General features: G+C 39.2%; 1 pseudogene; it reads right to left on the bottom strand.

Moving 5' to 3' along the window:
* Window positions 1–5,638: 5,638 nt before the first annotated feature.
* Window positions 5,639–21,931, bottom strand: LOC149219895 (uncharacterized; annotated as a pseudogene).
* Window positions 21,932–23,373: the final 1,442 nt, after the last annotated feature.

The following is a 23,373-nucleotide window of genomic DNA, read 5'->3' as shown; positions in this document are numbered from 1 at the left end:
TGAGCCTCGGTCAAACAACAAACAACATTGCAGAATACAGTGCAGTGATTGAGTTATTGTCTGAATCTATTTCATTTGGGATTCAGAGTTTGATAGTGAGGTTACATTCTGAACTCATTGTATTACAACTTAATAGAGTGTATGCCATTAGAAATCCAGTGTTATTAAGGTTATTTTTGAGAGTGCGTCCCTTGGAACGTGAGTTTGATTACATTGAATATCAGCATATTCCAAGGTCTTTAAATACATTAGCAGATGCAATTGCTTCTCGAATGTTAAATAGACATTTGCAATAATCATACATGTAAATTTAAAAACATTTCATCACACATGTTTAACAAGATAAGCCGGTAATAATGATATATATATAGATAGGAGTGTGTAAAAAAATACATCGTCTTCGATCATAGGTTGAAAAACACCTTATGATCGGCAAAAATGATAAGTACAAAAAACCAAAATGTCACATGTGTCTACAAAGACGACCATCCAATCACTGGTGATGATCTCTATATGACACCACTGCACGGGCCACCCTACACAAGAACCTCCTAAAAAGTCCTGGGACCCCGACTACATAGCGCTGAAGCCTGATAGGAATATCATCTATGGTAGTCTCCAGTATATCTGCTGTAAGACGCTCTAGGTCACTTTCCAACTCAGCTAAAGTCTCTGTGGCCTCGTTCTATGGGGCCGGTGCCGTTGCAACTGGTAGTCTCCTCTCGAAAGGCCGAAGATTGGCTGGACATCGTGGGCCTACATCTGCATTTTGAAAATTATTACTATCAGTTTTGATACGATATAAAAAATAAAAAAATAGATAGTTTAAAAACTTGTGGAAAATGAATTACCTGTATCATCCCATTGTTCTCCCGGTGGAAGAACCATGTCCGGATCTCCACGAAAATCAACTCCGGCATAAGGAAAATCCTGTATAGAAAAGACCTGGTCTTCTAACCAGTGAAAGTACTCCGGAGTAAATCGGACAATCTTCGTTCCCTCATCAGGATGACGGGCCATAACTGCAACCCATCGCATCAATTTGGGCTCTCTGGGAAGCCCATCCTCAACAGTGAGCTGCTGTGGGATCAGCATTGGAACCCTCTCTAAGCCAAAACTCACAACTAAAGGCCCATAACCAAAAGTCTTCAGCTGTCCGTTTTTGGCTCTAGTCAGTTGGCCTTTTACATTGGCCAACACAGCATCACACCAGTTGAAAATGGTACCTCGATAGCAATCAATTGCCATCCGCATCTGGGATCCAGTGGCAATGTGTAAAGCGGCAGCCCCGCAAAGTCTGGTAACTGTAAAGGCAATCACCATAAGCTCAGGACGGGATATAGTTTTGATCTCTATCCCCTTCTCCCGAGTCTGAGTGTTACACCACTCTAGTCGGAGACTAGCGATGGACTGGCCACCCGGCCTAGTCCCGAACAGAGTCAAGTGTTCGCCTCTCTTGGGCAAACCAGTGAGAAAGTATATATCTGCGGACTCCATCTCGAGCTGGTGCCCTCCAATATAAAAACACTGGTCCTGAACATTCCATCTTTCTACCAGCCACTCTAGAAATCTCACTTGGGCCCTCATGCCAGGTATGGCCCAGTATTTATAAAGGCCGCATGCCTTCAAAGCATCAATTAACGGTTGATGATTAATGGCGGCCAAATCAACATCTTTGTGCTCTCTCTCGTGCCAATCAAGCATGGTGAACAATCTACACACCAGAAAACATCCATTAGAGTTCATAAAATCAAAAAAATTTGGTCCATTTTGGAGAATTTGGGGTTTGAAAACTCGTTGCGCGGAGTACGCACCCCGCCTTTAGGAACAGAGCGTGGGTACGCAGGGTCCCTGAAGGTAAGGTGCGTACCCCCGACATTTTTCCAACTGAGAAAATGTCGGGGTACGCAGGTCCCTAGTGTGGTGCCTGCGTACGCCGAGAGGCGGTCTTTGAAACCCCAAAACCTCCAAAAAATGAAATCTAGGGCCTAAAAAAGAATTCTAAACGGATGAAATTGAAGAGGAGGATGTTCAAAATTACCTGGAAGAGACAGCGTTCGGTTTCGACGGTCGGATTCTCCGCAGTGTCCATGAGAAGTTTCTTGCCAAAAGCCCTTTTTCTCTCCTCAACAGTAAAATGGTAAAAATGAATTGGTAAAAGCCCTTTTTATAGGTTTTTTGGGTAAATAAATGGTAAATTTGTTTATTTTTCACCATGAAAAGGTATTTTTCAAAGTATTTTTATCTATCTTCAATAGGTATGAGTAATGTGTTGGTTTTTGTGCAGGATAAAGGATTTTCAGGGAAAATTGTCATTTTTTACAAACAAAAACATCAGAGTCATCTTTAAGCCCTTTTCTGACTCCTAAAACATGAAAAGATTGCCGAGCGTTTCTTTTACACTCGTTAAAACAGAATTAAAAGACGGTCCTCTTACAGCCCTTTTCTGACCGTAAAAACACGAAAAGATTGCCGGATTTTTGTCGTTTCAAATTCGATATTGGAAATAAAACGACGTGTCCTTGATCGCTTTTTACTTTTCAGATCAGAGACACTAATCATGAAAGTACTCCTTGGTCGTAAAGATCAAGTAGTTCTCTCAAGTATTATTTTATACTTTTTCGGGCTTGGGAGACACAAATTTACGAAAAAGGTCAACCCTGGAGTCTTCTTAAGTTTTTCAGACTCTATAAAATTGAAAAACACCGAGTTTCTCCTATACTAGACTCGTTAAAATTTCACAGTAAAGGACCTGTTCGATTACAAACAGGAACGGACCACTCCTTCTTAGGGTTCAAATCTAAACTAAGTTGGACTCATCCGAAGGATGAGCTTATAATCAAGCAAATGTTATCCTCCTCAAGCTTGTAAAAAAAATAAAGAGGTACTTGCCAGAAATGGTGGGGGAAAAGAGAGAAAAATGAGCCTATTTGTTATCCTTTGTCTCAGAAAAACCTTATTACCACTCTTGAACACGACACTTTTCATTCACCTGGGTTGGGAGATCCTTTGCCTAACAGTTGATCAAACAACATTGAAAGTCTTCAGCCGGTTTCTGGGTATTAACTTTGGGTCAATTGTCACCAAGCCATCTATTGTGTCGTTATGTGTTCAAGAGGTCACTGCAAATAAACCATTCATCTGCAAAATATCTGTCATCCATCTTGACCATCCCTGAGTCAGTCCTTACAGCTACATTTCTTCAACTTGATTTATGATTTCGTGTTGTGGGCTTGCCTGCAACGGGTCGCTTTCTATCGACATCAGCACATTATCTAGAAAGATGATCTAGAAATCGTCAGTACCTTGAAATCTGCATGCCTCAATGGCAGGTTTCTCGCCTTTGACGACAGTTTACATCATTGACTTTCGATCGAAGGATTTTGTGACATGTTCGACATCAACACATTCATTCACATCTCACGGATTGTACTGGGTACTTTGAGAACCATTGACATCACTGGTGGTCTCTCTCACACTTGTTAACAGTTTACATCATCGACTGGTAATCAAGTGGTTTCTACCATGTTCGACTTCAACTCATTTATTCGCATGGATAGAATCGTACTATTTCGGGAAGTAGAAATGAAGACCCTGGATCTAGTTTCCGCCATCCAGGCTGCGAGGAGTTTTGTATTCATTATATAGTAGACTAATTATAAACAGATGGTTGCGTCCATACTGTGTCTACATGAGCCTATGATTATGATGTACTGCGAAATCATTCCTATATCAGAGCAGTAGATAGTTTGTTAGTTAAAGTTTTTGATCTGAGTATGGGAATGCCTACCTCAGTGATATGATCTCATATATGTATTTTGTGTTGAATATTTGCAGGTTCCGACTGGGCTCTCCACAAGATAATCCTCGAAATGATAAAGTGCTTCACCCTTCCTAGATGATATAAAACCCTAATCTACTACAGGCTTCGCACTTTAGGGGGAAATCTGTTACACTAAAATTTGTCACCATGACTATTTGCAGTCAGTATGGCTCCATCAATTGTCATACTGTCCTCCTTGGCAAGTCTTATACCTCTGCTCCTCATGTCAAACTCCAAGAAAGAGAGAAAGTCTTTAAAAAGTCAATATAACTCTGGTTACGCAGTTTCTCTTACCCTTACCTGTGTGTACGCACCTCAAGTTCATAATACCTGCGTACTTGTACGCTCTGTCTGTAAAGGGGTGGGTGCGTACTCCTGTAAAGGTCAAAAGGCGAAAGTTTTACTTCAAAAAAGTTACTTGTGGTCGAATCTAGAGCATTCTAGAAGATGGTTTGACGTGGATTGAGCGCCTCCAGATGGTTCATGCATCCCAATGAAAGAGGAACTTATCCCATGAAGAGGGGAGCTACCCCTTTGAAAGAGGAGCTTATCCCATTGATGGTGGACCTGATTAACTTCCTCCAAAGCACTATAAATACAAGCATTGGGCTAGAGGGAGGGGAGGTTGAAAGCTGAACATTCCTAAGGGTAGATGCTGCTGAAATTAGGACTCCCTTATAGAGCTTGAGAGGAGAGATTCCCATCCTTTCTTAGCTTCATTTGGAAGTGGGTGAGCTGATCAAAGTAAAGGAGAACTCTTGCTGGACCCTGGGAGGGACCTGCACAACACCAAGGCACTGGTTGTAATGGTTTCTCTTGTTTCCAATTAATACAATTAAGTTCATTTTTCTCAACAAGTTGTTATATATAATTTGTTTCATAAAATCCTTGGTCTTTATGATGAATATGTTTTATTATATGAGTTATTCAAGTGCTATGTAATCGTTTGCTTGTTAGTGAATGCAGGCTTCAAGGAGAAGGAGGAGCTCATCTGGATCGGAGAGGCTTGGCTGCTACAAACAGCGTTGGACTAAAGGTATGCCTTAAACACCTGGTTGCTTTTATTTTAAATGCATATTTAGGGAAAGATAGTGCTTGATTGTTTTGTTTTTCACTAGAAAGCCTTAGCTTCTAGGGAGGTCGATTTTGTCCGCAAAATTGACTCTTTCCGCATGACACACCCATTAACAAACATTGGAGATTAGGAAGCCTCTCGAACAACAAATTGAGAAGACACATATTTCTTTAAGCAAAGGCACAACACATATGACCAGCTCCTTTAATGATTTAAAGCTCCCCATCATCTCAATCAATATGTCCACAAAGAAATTGTATGCATTATCGGGATATGAGTCCATTTCCAGTATGGTCAAATTACTTTCACTTTGCATATTGAGTCTCAAGATAGAGAATGAAATCTCTTGAAACAGTATCCCATTCACTCTCAAATATTTTATCATGTATGCCCATGCATACACATACAAGACAACCTGTGTTTATAGTGGTTTATATTTTATCCACATACAACCTGCATTTACACTGGTTTCATTGTAAAGCGTTGAAAGTAATAGTAAAATCCAAACTTACATGGTTGTAGTTTGAAGCAATGCGATTGAAGACGTTTTTTCCATATCTAGCAGCTGTTTGACGCAAATTCAATGATTCATCTACTGAGGACCACAAACACAAGGAGTGCACCGAAGGTCGAATACTGACGATCAAATACTCTTTATGGTTTGGCTAGTCGATTGGGGCATCTGAACAAATTGGATGAGTATACAGCTAAGCTTCAAAAGGGATCCTATGCAAGTTCTTTTAAATGATATTGGAAGCTTCAACATAGTAATTAGTATCATCATACAAAGGACCACCCAAAAACAGACCATCTGATCCTATTGATGTTTGAAGAACCAAGTCACCCTTTTTCAGAAGACCATTGCTACTGTCATTTTGAGCAATTATTTTAATGTCAACACCTGGGATTGCTGGAAGCACTGACCCTGAATGTACTTTCCTAGGCACCCCAAAAAAGAAGGAATAGCAGGTTGGCACCCATAAGTTTTAATAGCAACGTGCCGACTTCTTGGATAAAACAAGACCTTTTCAAAACTTTTTTTGCACTAGCATTCCTTTTATCTCTCATAACAAAGACCATTTCATCTTCAAGATTGGCCTAGTGAGTGTACTGATATACAACAATGTTTCTTGGTCCATTAGCACTTGAAACAAGTTTGACATTATTGATCATATCTATAAATGCACCCTCCTTTTTCCATATGTCTACAATAATGCTTCGAGACAACTCATTTGCTTTGGGATAAGAACTTGAATCAACATGTATTTCACCACTCAGTAGATATTTTTCACTAGTCAAATATATAGGCTTATGGTTCAATACATTGAATTCTAATGAAGACATTCCAAAGAAAATGCATGAGTTCAAGAAATGAAGCATGTGCACACAAGAAGCTTCTAAGCAGATTTTCTACCATCCTTTCTTAATCAACAAATTCATTGGTTCTTTGTTTGGTTGTACGATGTAAGAAGCCACATGATGAGTAGACATAATACGAAACCAATAGCCTTTTTGGATAAACACTATCTCTAAATGATCAGAAACACCAACATTGACATTAATAACATTTCTTTCCCAACACCAGTCATCATCCCAATCTAACAAATCAGATAAAGGTCCATGTTTTACCTCAAGATGCAATGCACCAGGTAGGACTTTCTCAAATATGAATTCACTTCTCTCATTTGTTAAACTTAAAGAGTTAATATTCTCTAAACCCAGAGTTCAACAGCCAGAGAAGTAAGTGATATAGAAATCGAAGAGTCACATCCTTCCTTGCATATCACCGATCCACGGATATCAACAAGGGCCTTTATAAATTCAATGCCAAACATTGGTCTAGTTACTGTCACATCAATATGTGATGGTGAAAATTGAAAACCAGAATCATGTTCTTTTGTTGTGGTCAGTGGGGATATTCAATATTACCATGGTTGAACCTCGAAGTAGAAGTTTCCCATATCATCAATCCTCTTTATTTGAGGCTTAACATTGTCTGGCCCATTTGTCAAACCAACTTGACGCTTGCCATAATAGCCATTTGTCATTAATTTTAGGGAACCACAAATATTATAATGTGTTGCTTCTATCTTTGGGATTGAAGCCATGTTTGGCACAACCATGAAATTATCCAAACTGCTAAACTCAAAGTGATCCTTCTCAGCCTTGATTGTATAGCATGTTGATGTTGCATGATCAAGTTTGTAATATCCCTAGACATCTGTTGTAGATCTTTCTCTTCCATCAACTAATATATTAACACCTTCAAAACAGACTCCTTCAAAAGTCACCACAAGTCCTCCAACTGAGAAACCTATGACCTGAAATGGCTGAGATATATTAACATGACTGTGCTCAATAAGAACCTCTATAGATTGAAGTGAAACATCAAATATTGTATTCTCACCCTTGTAGAATAGCAACAACCTTTATTTTCCACATGGAATAAAATTAAAAGTGAATTACCCATATGCATCAGATATTGCATGACAAAGCGCTTGATTTGGCGAAGGAGCTTCTTTGGGGACACTTCACCTCTCGGACATCATCTGAATAAATGTATACATGAACACCTAAAGTAGGGTTACCCTGAGAAACAACTAAGCCATCCATATCATAACTTGGGACATATAATATGTCATCTACTACAAGATTTCCAATGCCCAACTCCATCTCTGGAGACGCTCTTTGGACAATTGTTAAGAGAACATGAGAATCACGTATTTGAAAGAGAATATTATAGAAAATATACTCTATAAACCTCAATCATTGTACCTCATGCATAGCGCCATCCTAGCTAGGATTGACATTAGGTATTACCTTGTATCTTCTTCCTTTGTTTAAAAATTGGCTCACAGAGCCCGCTCTTTCCACTTCTTCACGTTTGATTTCATGGAGGGCTATTGTGTCCTCTGGACACTCATCCTTAGGGAATCTCCAAACCTATTCTACGTATCAAATGAAGGCAAAGTGAGAAAAATATCATGGCCTTTCCTTTTTGAAAAAAAAATGTAGTGGGATTTGATATGACCTGATATTTGTATACTACTCGAGGATTGACGAAGTTTATGTATTCATGATGGGAAGCAACTAGCTTATATTTCCTTGGAGTAATATTTGTAAACATTTAAATGCCTCGCTGAGACGTAAACACATCATTAATGAGATCATTGCTGGTGGAAATGAGTTCAACGTTCACATTGGCACGACCTCCATTTATATCTGGACAACTTTATTCTCCAATAGCCCCCATCACTCTCCCAGAAATAGTGAACCCAGTGAAGTGAAAATTGATGTCGACCATTACAACCATTGTGATCCACTTATACATATTCACCCATTTAATATATATTCACCAATTCGGGGAATATGAATATTTCTGATGTAATTTTTCCACTCCATAATCTTAACATCAAATCTGAAACCGTCTCATTCATCTTCACAGAGCTCTTGAAACAATTTTTCAAAATTGTATCGAATCTACACAAATATATTAAAAAATGTATTAATGCACGTTGCTTGATTACCAATCAAAATGTTTAAAACAATACAACACCAACAAATTTGTATTTCATCTCCATTGCACATAATTCACCTTCCTTCGTAGAATGCATATGGCTCGTATATCTTTTTCAGGTGCTTCAATTGTTGTAACATATATTTTGTAGATGATCTTGATAACCCCGCTATTTGCAATATGACTATTAGTTTGCAATGATTCATTTTATGTTTTCTTTTTTTAATTATGGTGAATCAATAATCCTTTATTAAATAAAGAATCTACTCCTTGAACAAAGATTATATGCAAAATAAAATTTACATGAGTATATTTTTAACTTTTCAATAATTGTTGCCCATAATTCTCCATAGTATTAATGTAGGTCAATTGCTTCAACAATTTTACTAGGCTTCCTTTGCGATCAATGTAGGGATTACATTTAAAATGTTCAAATATTATTTTTAAAATTTTTTGAATTGTTATGGGATTTACCACCGAAGAAGAAACCTGATTAATCTTCATACCATGCTTTCCTACATGTTTGGGCAACCATGTCTGTCGATATCTGCAATTTGAATTCAACCAAAAAAAATAACACATTTAAGAGAAAAAGGATAATGGTTTTTTGGGTCGAAGTTTTGAAGACATATATGGAAGATCTGATCTCCCAAGAGAAATAAATAATGTAGAGAAGCTCCAGAAAAATCAAATAAATATGATTTAAATAATTAAAAATGTCAAATCTAAGTTTGGAACCATCCACTATCATCTTCCAGATATAAATGAAAAATGTAATCTAATAAAATAAAAAAATTAATATGGAAATACTCCAGAAAATATAAAATTAATTACGAAATGTTTTTTCACACTTTGTTAAGAGTTACTCACCAGATCTAGCACAATATCTGGATCGGCCAAGAAGCAAGATAGTTGACCTTTTCCATAGTGCGTAACGATTGGATCAATCATTCTGCAAGCTGAATATTTGATTTAGCTCAACAACAATGTGAGAGTAATCGAGCATCGGATCTAAAGGTTTCCTCAACTTTGTCAAAGACCGACTTTCAATGAAACCTCGACATCCATTGATCCGTCGGCAACAATTTGAACTGCCAGACATGTAACCAACATCTGAAGCACCCACCATGTCTCCATTACAAGGAACTTCAAATCTAAAAACCTACTAGTTTTTTTCCAGATTTCACCGGCTCACTACATCTCTCTTTCTCTAGTTCCCAACTAGTTGTCACTAGTGCCAGACATGTAACCAACATCTGAAGCACCCACCATGTCTCCATTACAAGGAACTTCAAATATAAAAACCTACTAGTGTTTTTCCAGGTTTCACCAGCTCACTGCATCTCTCTTTCTCTAGTTCCCAACTAGTTGTCACTGGTGCTAGACATGTAACCAACATCTGAACCACCCATCATGTCCCCATTACAAGGAAATTCAAATCTAAAAACCTACTAGTTTTTTTCTAGGTTTCACCACCTCACTACATCTCTCTTTCTCTAGTTCCCAACTAGTTGTCACTAGTTCAATACCGATAGAATCTAAAATCACTCTGATGGTTGAGATGTCGATTTTCAAGGTCACCAAACACATGGATCGACTGAAAATCCAGTCGCACAATCTGGATCAGTTTTATCCTCCCAGAGATTTGGATAGGTGTTACCCTGGTAGAAACAGTGCCAGATGTAAAACAATGCCTTTACATTGCCAATTATCAAGGCAAGATGATCTATAACCCCTACAGTTTAGGGAAAAATCATACAAAACCCAAACTTACAACAGTTTAAATTATTAAATTATTAAGTTATTTGTAATTCAAAGTTTAAATAAAATAATTACAAATCTCTTTACTCTCTTTCAAAATAGAAAGCAACTTTTCATTCAAATAATATTATTTTAACTTTCAATTAATTGAAATTTATTTTATTTTAATTAATATAAAATTATTTTTGGTTATTTATATGTATTTTTTAAAGTTATTTGTAATTTCAGATTAAAAATAAAATAATTATTGCACCCATGGGGTAGATATTGCGTAAAAACATAAACATGTAAACTTAAATGTAAATGTAAACATAAACATAAATGTAAAAGTTAATATTTAACATTTAACATTGTTAATCTAATGTCAGCCCTATTTAAAAATCAATCTAATTATTATTATGTATAAACACAACATAAATTTAAAATATAAAGAGGTTTATGAATAGTAAAAAAAAGAGCTATGGTAAATAAATAAAAATATAAATAAACCAGAAGTATGGTAAATAAATAAGACTCTTTTTTTATATATTTACTCCAAAGGTATGGTAAATAAATAAAACCTCTTTTTATCTTTACTCCATTAACCTCTTTATATTTATGAAAACTCAAAAAATAGGTTTTATTTAGGTGGATCCCGCCGGACACATAATTATTAATACCATGGGCCAATTACCATATTTATAAAAGAGGTATGATAAATAAATAAATATAAAAGAGGTATAAAGATGTATGGTAAATAAATAAAAACATATCAAATAAGATTATAAATCAACATCTAATTATATACCAAGCCTATGAGCCAAATACCATTGTAAATAAAAGAAATATGATAAATAAATAAAAATATAAATAAACAAGAGGTATGGTAAATAAATAAAAGCTATTTTTAAATTTTCTCCATAAACCTCTTTACACTTATTAAAACTCAAAAACTAGGTTTTATTTAGGTGAAGCCTATGGGAAAAATACCATGGGCCAAATTATTATTAATACCATGCAAAAGATACTATTAACCAAAATATTATTATTATTATGATTATTAAATCTAATATTCATATTAATATATCATAATATTGATATTATTAAATATAATAACTTTGTTTTAATCCAATATTAAATTTTTTATATTATAATATATATTAATATATCATGATATATATTAACTCTATATATATGGGAGGTAAGAACAAAGACATAAAGTTATAGAGGTGGAGAGATAGGGCGAGTGAAAAGGGAGAGATGGAGGTAAACTAAAGGAGAGGGGAGAGGAGGAATAAAAAGAGAGAGGTAGAGAAGGGTAAAAGAGGGAGAGGGAGACACAAAGATGGAGGGGGAAGAGAGAGGAGAGTGGGAGGGAGATAGTGAGAGGATTGGAGGGTAGAGAGAGAGAGAGAGAGAGAGAGAGAGAGAGATGGGGGAAGAGAGATAAATGTAGGAGAGAAAAGGCGAGAGAGGAAGGATGAGAGAGAGGAGGAGAGAGGGAGGGATAGAGATATGGAGTTGGAGGGGGGGGAGGGAGGGAAGAATAAAGACATAGAGAATGAGAAGTGGAGAGAGAGAGGGACTGGCAAGGGAGAGATGGAGAGAAAGAGTGTATGTTTAGGGGTGAGATAAAGAGATAAATAAGGAGACATGGAGAGAAGGAGACAGAGGGAGAGAGGGAGGGATATAGTAACATGGGTAGAGAGAGAGAGAGAGAGAGATGGAGGAAGAGATAGGATTGGATGGAAAAGAGAGAGAGAGAGAGATGGAGGAAGAGATAGGATTGGAGGGAAAAGAGAGAGAGGGAGAGAGATAGAGAGGGTAGAGAGAGATAGATAGAGTGAGAGAGTGAGAGAGAGGAAGAATGAGACATAATACTTGAGAGAGAGAAGGAAAGTGATGGGGTAAGAGAGAGAGAGAGAGAGAGAGAGAGAGATTCGGGAAGAGAGAGGGAGGTAGAAGAGAAAGGGAGAAAGAGAAAGTATGAGAGAGAAGATTTAAGAGAAAGGAGGAGAGAGGGATGGATAGGGAGATATAGTTGGAGGGTGAGAAGTGGAGAGAGAGAGAGGGAGTAACAATGGAGAGATGGAGAGAGAGTGTGTATGTTTAGGGTTAAGATAAAGACAAAGAAGGAGAGATGGAGAGAATGGGGGAGAGAAGGAGAGAGGGAGGGATATGGTGATAGAGTTGTAGGTTGAAGAGTAAGAGAGAGAGAGAAAGAGAAAGAGAGGAAGGAAGAGAGGGAGGATGTGAGAGAGTGGAGTGAGGGAGGGAAAGAGAGATGGAGTTGGAGGGGGAGAGAGAGAGAGAGAGAGGTAAGAAGAAAGAAATATAGAGAGAAAGGTGGAGAGAGAGAGAGAGGGAGTGATAAAGAGGATTGAGAGAGAGGGAAAGAGGAAATAAGTAGGGAAGAGAGATAGAAGCAGGGAAGAGGGAAAGAAGGGGAAGAGAGAGAGAGAGAGAGAGAGGGAGAAGAGGGAGATATAGGTAGATAGATTGAAGAAATAGAGTGTATGTTTTGGTGGTGATATAGAGAGGCAAATGCAGATAGAGATATAGATGGAAAGTGAAGAGAGGAAAGAATAGAGAGATGGAGAGAGGGAGGGAGGGACAAAGAGATTGATATATATAAAGTGAAATAGCATGTGTTAGGACTCAGAATTGACCTATTTTGACCTCATATTTTTGCCTTAATATTATCCTTTTCAGTCCTAAGTTGTAAGCTTTGATTACATAATGACTTAATCACCCCAAGGTACGAAGTGACTTTCCGCATATCTATATGTTTAATTGTTCATTGCATATTCGTGAGTATCTTTATATTTATCTTGGAAAAGCTGATTAAATTGTCAAGTAATTGTCTTAAGCCTGCAGGAATTATAATTTATAGTTGCTATGACACCAGAAACAGCAACTACGCAGTTGCTGCAACACCAAAAGTAGCAACTACGCAGTTGCTACAGTCAGCAACAACAACCATCTAAAACAGGCTATTTTGCAACAGCTGGAAATAACAACCGGCTACTATCTGAAGAACGCTGACGCGGCACGATCTGCAGCTATCTAAAGTGGGTAGAACACAGTTACCATTGCTTAAATCAGGAACAGCTTGGGGAAACGGCAAAGAAATGTGAAGATCCCAAGAAGATGGTCGAAGACAGTTACCAGTTGTGTAACAGCCAGAACTTAAGAAAAGAATATGTTGTTATACTGTTATAACAGCGGTCTGTAACTCTTATTTTTGATCAAATGGGTTAACTGAATGAACTGTAATAATCTATTGTAATAGATGTCTCCTTTATAAAGAGGAGACATCTACATTAGAAGGGGTTAATGCGTAATCTGTAAAGAGAGATTTTGAGAGACATCAGCAAGTCTGAACTTTATTGTACTTGAATCTTTTGGCAGATGAATAGAAGATTATTCTGAGCACTTAATCTAGCCTTCGTGTTCTGGGGAATCTTGTGAGAGGGACTAGGCCCGCCTTCCTCACAAGATTCACCCATTTACTTTTCTGCTAAAGTGTGCAAGTGTGTGATAGTTTCTTTCCGCTGGTACTCTGTTTTGATTCTGTAGCATTACCTCTGGTATTTCCGCTTTGCTAGTACTCTGTTTCATTCATTGCTTGAAGTTGTGCAAGGATATTTCACCGGTGAATTAGAGTGCAGTGTGTGTTAGCAATCTGGTTACAGAGGCAGGTGCTGAACATCCTCACCTGGAGGATAGGGTCCTGATCCTCTGCCAACAGAGCATCCATCATTTCGCTTTTCAGATTTGTAATCTTAATTAATTACTTTCATTTTATCAGTACAGTGATAACTTAGCGTAAGGATTACGTATACTACAACTTTTTAATGCTTTTAGGAGTAAGTACATACAGTACGTGGTAGCCTTTGCAATAAAAAGACTTTCCCAGGTTGACAATTAATGTGGTACTTGAATGTTTAATCAATAAACAATTCAACTAGCCAACATTTTGGCGCCGTTGCCGGGGAAGGCAACTAGAGATTTCTAAAGGCATTAATGATTTCTTTTTGAGAATAACAGATGCATGAGAGGACGCAAGAAACCTAATTTCACAGGCAGCAAAGGAGGAAGAAAAACTTATATTGACGAAATCATCTCAAAGGCTGAAACATCACAAAGGACAAGTTCCCGGAGACCTCAGATCCAGTATTCCTCACAAACAGACCGTCAAACGGAGGAAGTAATAGGACCTGAAAGGAAGCTGGAAGTACCAGAATACACTGAGGAACCGGTAGAAGAACCTGAAGAAATAGAAGACATAGAAGATAAAGCAAGGGATTCAGGAAAAAGACCAATGGAAGATAACAGAACAGAAGGAAGAGGGGAAAACTCGCTCTCTACCCTGGAATTCCCTATTGGGGAGCTCACAAGAGGAACAACCCCCATGAAAAACATTCCACTCTCGGCATTACCCAACTTTCATGGGTTATCCTCTGAAGACCCGGATGAATTCCTCTTTGAATTCGACATACTATGTAGAAGTTATGATTATATAAGTCCTAATCAGAAGCTAAAACTGTTTCCAGCAACACTAAAAGGGAATGCGTTGAGGTGGTTTATGAGCTTAGGAGCTCAGGCAATCACCACCTGGGACCATATGAAAGAGGGATTTCTGGCCAAGTATCAAGACTACTGCCGGACAAGAGAAAGGAAGGAAGAATTGTTTAAAATGGTTCAGAAAGAGGAAGAGAATTTGGAAGATTTTGTGGAAAGATTACAGTATAATCTGCAGTGGTCTGATCATCCTAATATGAGTAAAGATATTTTGAAAACCATATTGCTGAAAGGAGTAAGAGATGACTGCCTGGACATGTTGAACATGCTTGGAAAAGGGGACGTTTCCAAAGAACCCTTTGATGAAATTATTAATCTCTGCATGAGATGTTCAAGGGGAGCAGCAGGCAGATCAAAAAGTAGAGATAATGTGTATTCAAGAGTTCAGAAGTCAGCCAGCGGAGGAGCAACAAGAGCTGAAATAGGTAACTTATTGGAAGAATTTAAAACTGAGATGCTAAGTTCTTTTGCTTCACAAATTGATGCTCTGCAGGTTAAGAAGAAACAGGCGGAAGCAGAAGCTGCTCTACCTATTTTTTGTTCCAAATGCAGAGAAAAACACCCACTCAGAGAATGCCCACTGGATAAGATACCTATCTGCACAATCTGCGAGAAGGACCATGAAACACAGCAATGCCCCTCTCTGCCTGGAATCAAAGCAGCACTGCAGTCAACCGAAGAAGAGGCTGAAGCAGTGTACCTGATGACACAGAGGAGGCAATGGCCACAAAGACAAGGTATGAGCTCTAACACAACGTTCAATCGTTGGAATAATAACTCTCCTTTTCAAACAAACTACCCACCCATGAACCAAATGCAGTACCCACCCTTTAATACAATGAATTTTCCACTTATGCAGCAACCAAATCTTCCTTTTCCTGATCCTACTATATGGAATCCTTGGGCTCCGCAGCAACCGTACTTTAATCAATGGAATCCAAACTGGGCAGCCCAACAGATACCATTTCCTCAACAACAACAGTCTCTTTCCTTACCATCCAATACTCCTCCGAATAACCAGGCAATGAGACCACAGCTGCCTGTGCAACCTAACCCCAATCCAAATAATAAAGCCCTGCAAGTTATTGACATTCAAAATCAGCCTGTCTCTCCCCTGCAATGTAATGATATTCATCTTCGCTCAGGGAGAATTGTTGAACCCATTATAGATGATATTACTGACTCTGACAAAGAAGAAGCTAGAAAAGAGAAACCAGCTAACAATAATGCTGAAACAGCAGAATCAGCACCTAATAATAATGATCAAACAATAGATCCGCCATTCCCTGAACGGCTGGCTCTCACTAAAACACCTGAACAACCTACCTTTAACCTTTTAGGAGAGCTACAGAACTTGTATGTTAAAATCCCATTATTGCAAGCATTAAGGGATGTTCCTATTTATGCTAGAACTATTAGAGACATTTGTATAAAAAAAGCCTGGAAGTAAGGCTAAGGATCCCCTCACAGTTCATGTGATGGGGGAATTAACTGCTTTAATGACCGAAAAAGATTATCCTGTGAAGTATGGTGACCCTGGTCACCCTACAGTAATAGTCCAGGTCGGAAAAACCTTTATCTCTAAAGTCCTAGTAGATTTAGGAGCTGCAATAAATATTATGACACTCGAAACAGCACAATTGCTCCAGTTAAAAAACTTTATCAGGGAAACTCCAACTATCTTAGAGTTGGCTGACCGTTCTACGATTAAACCTGAAGGGGTCATTGAAGACCTTATAATCTCTGTAGAATCCTGGAATTACCCGGTTGACTTTGTGGTGTTACAAACTAAAACAAAGTTGGGGGGTCATCCGTTGATTCTAGGGAGACCTTGGTTGGCTACAGCAGATGCTTTCATCAGCTGTAGATCTGGATCAATGACCATCTCTAATGGACAGGAAACCAAACAGCTTACCCTCTATCCTCATGCTACACCCATGATTAATAATGACAATTCTGTATGGGTAGACTATGAGGATGAGGAGACCCAACCTATATTAACTATTGGACAAGCTTTGACTTTTAAGGACTCCACCGAAGATGAATTAATCAGCAGCTTTATTTCTGAACCCTCTTCGGTCAGCCCTGAAACATATAATCACTTCACTACAATCTTAGAATCTGAATCCCAGCAGAACATGAAAGATGAAAACTTATTTCAGACAGTAGTAGGCAGCCCTCCCAAAAGTACAACAATTGAAATTGAACCTGGCAAAACATTAAATATAAATCCTGATTTGACTGATAATGAAAAACAGAAATTAATAAAGTTACTCCAAGAAAATAAAGAGGCATTTGCATGGGACTACACAGACATGAAAGGGATCTCCCCTGAACTATGCACTCACCGTATTTATATTAAGGAGGGATCCCGGCCAGTCTGCCAACCCCAGTGAAGAATGAACCCGAACCTTAGAGAAATTGTCAAGGAGGAACTTCAAAAACTCTTGAATGCAGGATTTATATACCCCATATCTGATAGTGAGTGGGTTTCTCCACTTGTAATTGTACCCAAGGAAAATGGGAAATGGAGAGTATGTGTGGATTACAGAGCATTGAATAAAGCCACCCAAAAAGACCATTTCCCTTTACCATTTATCGATCAGGTATTGGATAATTTAGCAGGTAAGAAATTCTTTTCATTCTTGGATGGGTTTAGTGGATATAATCAGATTAAGATTGCACCCCAGGATCAGGACAAAACCACATTTAGTAGCCCATGGGGGACCTTTTCTTACAGAGTACTTCCATTTGGGCTGTGTAACGCTCCAGCAACATTTCAAAGAGCGGTAATAGGGATCTTTTCTGATATGTTAAATGATTCATTGGAAATATTTATGGATGACTTTACTCCCTATGGAGTGACCTTTGAGGATGCACTGCAAAATCTTGAAAAAGTACTTAAGCGGTGTATAGAAGCACACCTTGCTTTAAGCACTGAAAAGTGCCATATGATGATGAATCAAGGTATTGTATTGGGTCACTTTGTTTCATTTTTAGGAATTCAAGTCGATCCAGCTAAAATACAGGTAATTCAAAACCTCCCTATCCCCAAAACACAAACTGATGTAAGAAGCTTTCTAGGACATGCCGGATATTATAGAAGATTCATTAAGGATTTTTCCAAAATAGCTTCTCCTCTATTTGTGTTGTTAATGAAAAATGCTGAATTTAAGTGGACTGATGACTGTGAAAATGCATTCAATAAACTTAAACATCAGTTGTCCGCAACTCCCATTTTGAGAGGACCTGATTGGGCATTACCCTTTCATATCTCCTCTGATGCCTCAGACACGGCAATTGGAGCTGTCCTGGGTCAGGAAGAAAACAGTCTCCCCTATGCCATCTATTTTATCAGCAAGAACATGACACCAGCTGAGCTAAATTACACAGTTACTGAGAAGGAATTTCTAGCAGTTATTTATGCTATCAACAAATTTAGACATTATATTACTGGCTACACTACCTTTGTGCATACTGATCACTCGGCCATTAAGTATTTAATGAATAAATCAGTTACAAATGCCCGAGTCACCAGATGGTTATTACTGTTGCAGGAATTTGACATCACAATTGTAGATAGGCCAGGTAAAGAAAATGTAGTTGCTGATTTCCTTTCTCGTTTAAAAACTGATGAAAATGCTCCAGTAGATGATTCTTTTCCTGATGAGTATCTATTTGCAGTATCTGCTCACTCACCTTGGTATGCAAATATTGCCAATTATCTAGTTGCAGGAAAATTACCATCACACCTATCACACAGGGAAATAAGAAAGATCATCCAGCAAAGTGCTAGGTACAGCTGGATAAGCGGGTGTCTGTTCCACACAGGGATAGATCAAGAAATCCGGAGATGCATTGGGGAAGACGACATTTATGATATACTGAAAGATTGTCACGATGGCCCTTGTGGAGGACATTTTGCAGACAAAAGAACAACACACAAGGTACTTAGAATGGGTTATTATTGGCCATCACTTTTTAAAGATGCTAGAAAATATGTGAAGGCTTGTGACAGCTGTCAAAGAATGGGCCAGCCTAACCATAGGGATGAAATGCCACTTAATCCCCAGGTAACTCTTGAACCTTTTGAGAAATGGGCATTAGATTTCATAGGTCCCATTAATCCTCCATCTAATCAAAGAGTCTATATTTTAGTATGCACAGATTACATGACTAAATGGGTAGAGGCCAAAGCACTCATTAAAGCTAATGAAGAAGCGGTACTAACATTCTTATTTGAAGAAATCTTTGTTAGATTTGGACTACCCAGAGAATTAGTCACTGATGGAGGACCTCCTTTCAATTCTCATGGCTTCAAAGATACGCTCCAAAAATATCATATCAAGCATAAAATGACCACACCATACCACCCCCAAGCAAATGGGCAGGTGGAAAGTACCAACAAGGTCATAGAAGCCATCTTAACAAAAACGATAAAGGAGAATAGAAGGGATTGGTTTCAGAGGTTGCCCGAGGCTCTATGGGCCTATAGAACCACTTGGAGGAATACAACAGGCTTTTCACCCTATGAATTAGTTTTTGGAAAGAATGCTATTTTTCCTGTAGAGTTTGAGATTAAAACCTTAAGAACTGCTTTAGCTGTTAACCTTGATTTAACTGATGCACAGACAGCCAGGTTGCAGCAGCTGCAGGAATTGGATGAGAAAAGACTGGATGCCGTCCATCAAACAACTATGATACAGCAACAAAGAAGCAGATGGCATGACAGAACCATCAAGCAAAAGCAGTTCCAGAAAGGTAACTGGGCTCTACTTTATGATTCACATTTCGAGAATTTTCAAGGGAAGCTAAGAACAAGGTGGTTAGGCCCGTATGAAGTGGATGTTGTTTTTCCAAATGGAACAGTTAGACTTTTAACAATTGATGGAAGCAGATCACCACTGTTAGTGAATGGCTACCGACTTTGGTTATATCAGCGGCCGGTTTCCAAAGAGGATTTTAAAGCCACTTGCATGGCAATAAAACAGTATTCTTTTCCAGGGGAACTTGTTATCCCTCAAAACACTTGAGTTTCTATTATTTATGTAATTTTTTTTAGGTTAGATATTCTTTCTTTTAAGAAACTAATAAATCCTGCCAAGGATTGCGATATTACATTTCAGTATTTTGCAGATTTTGGCCCGGGAAGTAGCTGAGAACAAAAGTTTCAAAGGAATTATTTTGCGGACTCGGAACTCCTGTTGCTGCAACACCATTTCCCTGTTGCTGCAACACCATTTCCCTGTTGCTGCAACACCACTCCCGTTGCTGCAACACCATTCCCTGTTACTGCAATACCATTTCCCGTTGCTGCAACACCATTCCCCGTTGCTGCAACACCACTCCCGTTGCTGCAACACCATTCTCTGTTGCTGCAACACCATTCCTATTGCTCCAGCACAATTCCCGTTTTTACAAACGTCTCACATCATTTCCTGTTGCCACATCAGCAATTTTCCGTGGCTGCAACACCAATCCCGGTGCTACAACATCACTTCCCGATCACGGAATATCTTTCCCAGCAGATTACTTCATGTACGAAAACGCCAGTCTTACCACTTCAGCCCCAAGGAACAAATTTTGATAAAATATACCACTTCTTGTGATGATTACAGCACCCTACTATCACTTCCCGTCATTATCATTACAAATCACCGGTATTCCCATGCTTGTAGATCCGCGGTAATCATTATGATCTAGCACAAGACAAGACAAGACTTTTTGACGCAGCAATCAAAAAGGTAAAATACGAAGGTACGCATGATTATGTATGGACATTAAATAATAGATAATGCGGAGAAGTTGATAGGACTATCAAATCATTGTACTTCCAATCATATCGTTGACACGTAGGGGGGGGGATTACCAAAGCAACTCTCATAATGACATACCACGCCAACTACCGCCACCCTTAACTCTCCCGGTAATATGTAAAAGCCACCCTATCACAGCATGTTACCATTTGCGACGTTCTACTCTGAACTGAAATTGGAAGCTCGACTCTGAACTCTGAAAGTTACTGAAACAACAGCTATGGGAGGAACCCTCATTACACATGAGCCTGGCTCGACATCAGTCCTTGAACTCTTTCCGGAGATTTATCAAATTTTCTTGCAAGCGGGATGGATAGAGTACTTCAGGAGACTTCCGGACTTTGACGAGCAGCAAGTCCTTGAATTCGCATGCAATTTAACAGAAGGATTCTCTGTCATCCAGGGAATTCAAGTTCCAGTCACGGAGGAAATCATAGCCGAAGTTACCGGGTTACCAGCTAATGGCACACGATGGTTCAGCAGGAAGCACCTGATTCTTAATGCGCAGCAGGATTTTCTCTGACCAGGCGAGCACGTAGAGACCAAAGGCAGAGGCATAGCACTTCAGTCGTTACCTCAACCGTGGCCGAAAGTCGCTGAATTTGTCAAGCAATATCTGACATGCGAAGGCCGCTACCAGGTAATTTACTAGCACGATTTCGTCCTGTTAAATCATTTGAGAAATGGTCAGTTAATAAACATGCCATATTATCTATTGGGTTGTCTCCAAAATATGTCACGTTATGCCGTGAAAGCGAAGCATCCACTAGTTTCCTTAAAACACCACCGCTTAGCCTAATTGCTGATTAATAGAGCCCTCGCCCTAAATAACCCTCCACCCCCCATTAATCCCCATCAGGAGGCACAAATTCCACAGCCGGAACATGAAATTCCTCACCAAGAAGAGGAAATTCTTCACCAAGCCGAGGACATACCTCAGCAAGATGAAGAACTTCCTCAGCAAACGGAGGATATGCCTGAACAAATCCCTCTGGAAAACCCTCAGCAAGCAGAGCAAGTTCCTGAACAAATCCAGCAAACACCCCCGCAAGTTGCTGAGAATGCCACAAGGACAACCCCATCTCCCAAAGGAATCAATCCTTCCATTCCCATACTGGGTATTTCTACTGATGACTCCGATGACAATATCCCCATTACCCTGCTTAAACGAAAAAGGCAGCAGGAAAAGAAAACCCCATCGAAAAGAAGGAGAACCAGGTTTCAGCTAAGGCACGTGCTACTCCGGCTACTGTCCCCATCCTAAAGAAAGCTAGCCTAAAGAGAAAAATGCCTGAATTCCCTGCTTCTCTACCAAAGAGAAGAACTCGGACATCAATAGCAGCTAAATCTCCTAATTCCCCCAGTTCACCGCCCATCACTATAAAGATCCGTACTCCCACCAGTCCTCAAAACTCCTCTCCTTCACCCTCGGAAGCAGAGATGCAGAGCGTTCATTGCTTCGTGAAATCATACTTTAAGGCAGCTGAAACACAAGAACCAGCTGCCGACACCCAAGATAATAGTGACCAAGTGGCTGCAACACAAGAAACAGCCACTACCCTAGGTGACACACAAGAACCACCTGTGGGGAATACTGATCAGAATGATGAAACACAACCTCTGCCTCCATTGGAATCTACTGCTCCGCAGGACCAGCCTACCATACCTGCCCTACAGGAAGAAATTGAATTCCTGAAATCTCAGATTTAGGACTATCAGGAGGAAATAATAAGGGTTAAGGAAGCATATCAGAATGAATTCAACCTGCATGTTTTAGCACGAGTAGCATCTGCAGCAAAGAAAAGTAAGGATAATGAATATGTGTGTACCAATTGTGGTGAAATATACACTCAGGCAGGATATAAGGTAGTGGCAGAGCCAATGAAGGAAGCATCTGATGTTGTTGATGAAACGAAAGAGCCTGCTATTACACAGACGGAAATGCCGCAATCCTCTGCTGAAATAAAGGAACCTGTTGTCACACAAGAACCAACAGGTACTCCAGAAGAAGTGCAGACAGAAGAACCTGTTGTCACACAAGAACCAACAGGCTCTTCAGAGAAGATGCAGGACCAAACTGAAGGACTTACTGACACACAAGAACCAGTAAGTTCCCCAGAAACTGCACAAGACCAAGCTGAAGGGCTTACTGACACACAAGAACCAGTAAGTTCCCCAGAAACTGCACAAGACCAAGCTGAAGGGCTTACTGACACACAAGAACCAGTAAGTTCCCCAGAAACTGCACAAGTCCGAACAAAAGAACTTACTGCTACACAAGAACCAGTAAGTTCTCCAGAGATTGCGCAAGAACAAGCAGAAGGGCTTGCTGACACACAAGAACCAGCAAGTTCCCCAGAAACTATGCAGGAAGAAACAAGGAATGAGAAAGAGGAGAATACAGACTCACCCCGGCCTACCCAAATTACTATGGAAGAAGTAGTTGCACAAGAATCAGGAAATGCAGAAGAAAACACAGACTCATCGCGGCCCACTCAAAGTGTCATGGAACGAGAGGAAGAAATAGAAGAAAATCAGGAAAAAGGTATAGACTCACCCCGGCCTACCCAAACTGTTATGGAGGAAAAATAAATAGTTTCAGGAGGAAATGAAGAAAAATTGGACTCACCCAGCTCTATTCAAATTGCCAAGGAAGCAGAAAAAGAAGAAAATCAGGAAAAAGAAGAAGAAGAGGAAAATCAGGAAAAAGAAGAAGAAGAAGAAAATCAGGAAAAAGAAGAAGAAGAAGGAAATGAGGAAAAAGGCACAGACTCACCCCAGCCCACCCAAATCACCATGGAACAAAATGAATCAGTAC

The sequence above is a fragment of the Pinus tabuliformis genome, chromosome Q, assembly GCF_031772625.1.
Source record: "Pinus tabuliformis cultivar Carrire ecotype Pingquan chromosome Q, CPIR1, whole genome shotgun sequence".
Lineage (NCBI taxonomy): Eukaryota > Viridiplantae > Streptophyta > Pinopsida > Pinales > Pinaceae > Pinus > Pinus tabuliformis.
Note: the sequence above shows the minus strand (reverse complement) of the source record. Positions and strands in the feature narration are given on the sequence as shown.